The sequence below is a fragment of the Condylura cristata genome, unplaced genomic scaffold (assembly GCF_000260355.1).
Source record: "Condylura cristata isolate star-nosed mole 26May11 unplaced genomic scaffold, ConCri1.0 scaffold00002, whole genome shotgun sequence".
Lineage (NCBI taxonomy): Eukaryota > Metazoa > Chordata > Mammalia > Eulipotyphla > Talpidae > Condylura > Condylura cristata.
Window position 1 is genome coordinate 44,804,481 of NW_004567103.1, and position 6,000 is coordinate 44,810,480.

At 40.1% G+C, this 6,000-nt stretch overlaps 1 protein-coding gene across 2 annotated transcripts in view; it reads right to left on the reverse strand.

The window, feature by feature from the left end:
- RAPGEF4 (Rap guanine nucleotide exchange factor (GEF) 4) overlaps positions 1–3,922 on the reverse strand; it is a 228,259-nt gene extending 224,337 nt beyond the window's left edge. For both annotated transcript variants that reach the window (XM_004674534.2, XM_004674531.2), the window contains exons 1-2: positions 3,784–3,922; positions 1,080–1,168 (exon numbers count right to left, since the gene is read on the reverse strand). The gene's annotated coding sequence lies outside the window, so the exon portion shown is untranslated. The remainder of the gene's footprint in view (positions 1–1,079; positions 1,169–3,783) is intronic.
- Between the last annotated feature and the right edge of the window lie 2,078 nt (positions 3,923–6,000).

Here is a 6,000-nt window from a genome sequence, read left to right on the forward strand (position 1 = left end):
AGGAGAGGTCTGCCTCGCCATGTGGTCACCTCCAGGGCAGGCGGGAATCGAACTCATTCGGAAGCGGCTTTAGATTCTCAGTGCTGTGCTTTTAACCCGCTGCGCCACCAGGGAGGGCCCTGGGTCCAATTTTAAGGTTCATAAATTTGTGGGGGAATAAGGTGATGTAAATAATATGAATTTCATCTATTAAGGTGCCAAGTTCTTCAGTGGTGGCTAATGAATAATGAAGAATAATGAAGCCAGTGCTTTTTAAAAAGAGCAAGAGAGGCCCTCCCTGGTGGCGCAGCGGGTTAAAGCACTGCACTGAGAAGCTAAAGCCACTTCCGCATGAGTTCGATTCCCGCCTGCCCCGGAGGTGACCACATGGTGTGGCAGACCTCTCCTGACCCGCCCGCTGCTCCCCTCAGCAGTGTACTTCGTCGATCTGCCTGTTCTGCTCCCCACTCTGTCTCTGGTGAGGCCTCTCACCGCCCCTGAGCCTCTAGCCTGTACCCCAGTTCTGTATGTACAAATAAATAAATCTTTAAAAAAAAAAAAAAAGAGCAAGAGAGAGAGATAAATATTATTGGTCCTCCCACACTTGTAAATATGAGATGCAGATACAGTGAGAGATTTTGGGGACTGCATTGACCTCTCCTGCTTCACTGCAGGTCCCAACAGGCTGACAAGAAGATCAGTTCTAGAAAAGTCAAGATGCCAGATGGAAGAAGGCTCTATGGAGAAACTGGAGCACATGCTTCTCCCTTCCCAGTGCCCACGGTTCCCCTTACACAATAGTAAGACAGCAACCACAATGCAATTGTCTACATTTCCCAACAGACAGCAAGACCCTGGAAATGCAGGCAATGAGCCTCAGGTTCCTGGTCCCACATCTGCCATCATCCTTAAGTCAGGGAAGACCATCAATAATACATTTCCTGAGGAACTAAATAAAGGAATTCCAAAAGCACTTGTTTTACTATTACTGTGGGAAAGAGGATATGGGTTTGGAAATGCAATTTTGAGCATCAAAGGCAGAGAAAATGTGTCTAAAAGATGTAACAACAAAGAATTCTACTTTAAAAAAGGTAGCTTACCTGGTAACTGCTGGTCTCAGATACTTTAACATCCAAAGACCCTGCCAGAACAGCATACCAATTTGTTCCAATATCACCCTGGCGAAATACTAAAAGAAAAAAAATATTAATGTAACTGTATCAAATGTGTGAGTTCATTCTACCATGTGACCTGGAAGTTTCTCACTGGTTAGTTAAGCATGACTTAGACCTGGGTGAGCTAGCCACTCTATCTGTTCCCTCATCCTCTATCTACAAAGTTATATCCTATTTATTCAACATTGTATAAAGTAGAACTCAAATAGAACTCTTTCATATTTACAGAGCAGTAAGTAAGAAAGATGATAACCCTAAATGCTATAAGTTCTTTTGTATTTAGGACAAGTGATTGATGTTCTATGTAATTTCATCATATTGTAATTCTTGGAAAATTATTGCCCTATATGGAGTTCCGATTAACAAGGTTAGTTGAGCCACCACCTCAATTTTCCTACATCTATTGTGATTATAAGCAGTGTTCTCTTGACTGGAATGTCTCCTATTAAGCTAACCAATGAATGATTTAAAAATAAAATCATCTTTACAAATGTTAACTATTGTATCTTCATTGTTCATTTTCTTGCCTGTTTTAAAAATTCACTGCATTCTAGGCATTCGGAGCTAAAAACTCTGAAAATATTTGCCATCTGAAATTTCTGAACCTGAATTTGCCTTACAAATAACGTTTAGTTATTTGACTGGAACCTTAGTTCCCATATTATATTAACACCAACACTTCGGAAAATCGTTCTGAAACACCAGTTCAAATAATATAACTGTCCTTCTAAACATCCTCACTAAGTAGATGGAGTGATCTGATCTTCTAAAATTCTTATCACAGAGTCAGAGTTTAAGTGATTCAATGTAAGATCTCATGACCACTCAGTGGGACAACTGAGTTCCAGCCAGGCTGGTGCTCGCTGCGTGAGAGCAAGCTTCTGGGGCCATGGTCAATGATGAAGCTCTGCTCTAAACTCCTTAAGATATGCTGTGGAAAGGCAAAGAACCACCACCGCATCGCACAAGGTCCATGAGTAGCTTACAAAGAGGGATCGAGGAGTTTACAGCTGGCCTCTCTGGTAGCTACTATTCCGAGCCTACCTAAGTGACTTCTAGAATTAGGGTTTTGTCTTTTTTGTCTTTCATGAACTTTTTGGCTGCAAAAGTCACTATCATCAGCCAATTAAATACATTTTACATAATATCAAGAATTCCTTTTGAAAATGGCTTAACGAAACAGGAAATGGAGACTCAGAGCCCCCCAAAAATGAAGTTTCTGGTATCAGTAAGAAAAACAGTATTGATTTGAAAGCAACATGTATGGATAATTTTCTTTCCTAGAAGTGTGATTGTGTGATTATGATTGCATATATATGCACGAGAACACAGCTAAAGGATACACATAAACTGTGAATAGCAATCTCTGGGTCTGAAGATTTTAAGTGATTTTTATTACTTTTAATATTTTGCAATGAGGTTGTGACAGACCCTGTGGGTTTGGCCCCCCTTCCTCTCATGCAGCTGAACCCAGATTTTGTACATGTGACCACCCGCCTCCACAGGGCCAAATGCTTAAGCGCATATGAGTTTCTTCCCCAGCCCAATGGCAAAGTCAATCACGACTGGTCTAGATGAATCAGAGCCCTCTTGTTATTTTTGGCGTGGTTGGTTTAGGTGTGTGCAGATGATACAGCTCTGCCCAATGACACAATGTGGTAAATCCTCTGGGGCACTTCTGAAAAAGAGACACAGGAAGCACCAGCTTATATCAGCATATAATGCCTCCTTCTGCAGTGCAAACCTCCTCCTGCAGTGCCTGAGGATATGAAGCAAAAAAGAAACCAAGATGGGAGGGACCTTGAACCCTGATAATATCCTCAAGTCAACTTACCCTGAAGTCATGCTGCCTCAGGACTCCTGGCATTTGAGTAATAGATTTTTTTCTTTCTTGTATGAGTCATTGATTATCCAAACAGTTAGATGGGAGTTTTCTGTTAGCTGCAGCATAAAGGATCCCAACAGATGGGAAAACACTTGTCTCTTAAGGAGATCATACTTTTTTAAATGCAACAGTCACCTCAGGAGACTCCTGGCATTTGAGTAATAGATATTCTTCTTTCTTGTATGAGTCATTGATTATCCAAACAGTTAGATGGGAGTTTTCTGTTAACTGCAGCATAAAGGATCCCAACAGATGGGAAAGCACTGGTCTCTTAAGGAGATCATACTTTTTTAAATGCAACAGTCACCTCACTGCTTTATTTTCCCTGCCTTTTAGCCACACCTGGAATAGACAGTATCCGTGAAGTTATTCAAAACATTAGTATTAACATTAGTTAAGAGACCTTTTATCTTCATGTAATATATATGGCTCATGGCTCACATACATCTTTGATTAGAGAAAATTAATATTTGAATGCCTAAGGATATAGCTAACCATATGAATCAGTGCATCCTTCCAGCTCCATCTGCAAAGCAGGTTGCCCTGGAAGACTGTTTACATTCTGTCAACAAAGGAATTAAGGAAACACCACATTGAATTGAATAAACAAAGCAGAGAGAAATGTCAATACTTGGGTTAAAGTTCGCATATTAATACTCTATCTGCCATTGTGATCTCCATGGGGTAACCACAAACAAGCAAAAAGCATACATGAAAATATACTGCTAAGGTTGTATTTCTTACATGTTATTCCTTTTTCCAGGTTCTCATAATAACCACATAAACAAATCTGATGAAGGAGATTTGGGTGAAATTTCTCAAAAGCTTTAACTTCTTTCAGCCGTGTGAAGATTATATCCACATCTTCACTGGATCGTTCCAATGGTCTATAGGAAGGGAAGAAATGATGCAAAAAGGCTATCAGTAAGGATACTTGAGTTAGCCTGCATTCTTCCAGTTATGTTCCAGTCTACACAATTATGACAATGATGAGTGTTTCATTGCAAATATTTACCCAGCCACGCCCATTTAAGAAGTTCAAACCTTTATCAATGATCCACTCTAAATCAAGACTATTGCAGATGGTGGGGTAGTGTGCTCTATAATATAATTCATATATACATATGTATGTATGTATGTTCTTCATCCACTGTTTCTGGCACATGGCTGCCAACATTTCTGTAATTTTTTGTATAAGAGCTAGGGAGCTTCTGTTATAATATTTTGTCTTTTGTCCTCAATTCCTTAAGTCCCCTCAGAGCCACAAAGCTAAAGGAGTGTCTTATTATTCCTCATCCTTTTCTATGTTAATAATGTGACTTTTAAAAAGTCCCTCAGTTTGAGGGCTCATTTTCAAGGGAACCAACTATGTGATTAGAAGGTAGGAACATAAGGGACCAGGGGAAAAAATAATTTCAAAAATTTAAAAATTAACAGGCAACTATAAGTCAGAGTCATTCTGCATGCCTACGTAGTGAAGATCCATAAATATCCCTGACTAAAGTCTTCAAAAAGCTTCCTGGTTCATAATATGGAATTCAGCGAGAGTAGGGTTCCTGGAGAGGGCATAGACACTCTGCTCCTCCATAGCTTTCCCTGTGCACCTCTTCCATCTGGCTATTCCAGCTGTTAGATCCTTTTATAATAAATCAATAATCTAGTCAGTAAATGTTTTCCTGAGTTCTGTGCATCACTAGTAAATGAGAAAGACAGTGGGAGCCTCTAATTAAAAACCATGTGTGTCCCTAGGCACAGGAGTTGAATTGTACAGCGCCATGTTGGGGTCTCAGAATTGCTGGGTGAGTAGAAACCCCACACATCCGGTATCAAAAGTGTTGAGAATGTGGTAGTGTAAGAGTAAAGGAAAAGCAGGAGGGAGCCTGCAGAAGGCTATGGCAGGAGTCAACCTCAGAGTCATGGGCTCAGGTGATGCTCAGATGTAGTTCTGAATCCCGTAGGAGCTCCAGGATATGGTAATATCAATGAAAATACAGATTTTACTTAAAATTGAGCTTATAAACACAAATGCCTGCAGGCCAATAAGGTAAGGGAGTAACATAGTGTAAAAATACATAGTTGACTATAGTGAAAAGAGCAAACTGAAACAAATATAAAAGGGAAAATCTCTACTATAAGAAAGTAATAGTGGAAGCACAAGGACAGATGGGATCTCATACTCATGTTGATATGTTTAGGGAATAATGAGGATTATAAGGACTGCAAAAATAGAACCGCCTACTATTTTCCCGTGGAAAAGGTGTTATCAGATCTTCCAAGAGGCTATCACCTCCTAGGGGATTCAGTATCTACATGTCTATTCATGTTTCTTAAATATGGTGTGGGCCACACAGAGAAATGTCTACAGGGTAGTTCCAATTTACTGACCACCATTTTGTGTTTTCTAGGTTAAGATGTCTAAGATCAAATAAAAATAGGATAGTTTTACCAAAGAAACTGGACTTTCAGAAAAACTCGGTTATTTCTATGCCACCCAAAAGAACTTCAAGATTTGTCACTAGGTTGTTTGAAGCCAAGTGACAAAAGCATCAGCAAGATAAAAACTTGACACTATCAGAGCAAGGTTGAACCTTTATTCTTGATAGCTCTGAGTACTCCCCAATTAAGTCCTAATAATGTCTTCCTATACCTAAACATTTAAGACACAGAAACATCAAAAAGCAATGGTTTATCTGTCATTGTTTTTACTGGAAACTTCGTGGAGTGGAAAAGCTCATCTTTACTCTCCCACCTCTGTAGTCAGTAAAAATTCTCCTTTGCCGCTCTTTTGTTGTGAACCCAAAATTTCCTAATGCCACCCAGAAGTCGCACCTGGCACTTCCTTTACAGCTTCCACGGTGCCCAGATAGAGGCCAAGCATGTAGTAAGACCTGGGTGTGATGCGCTACCGCAAATTCAAGCTGAACTCACCACCTCTCCCACAGATATTGCACCTGCTCTCCT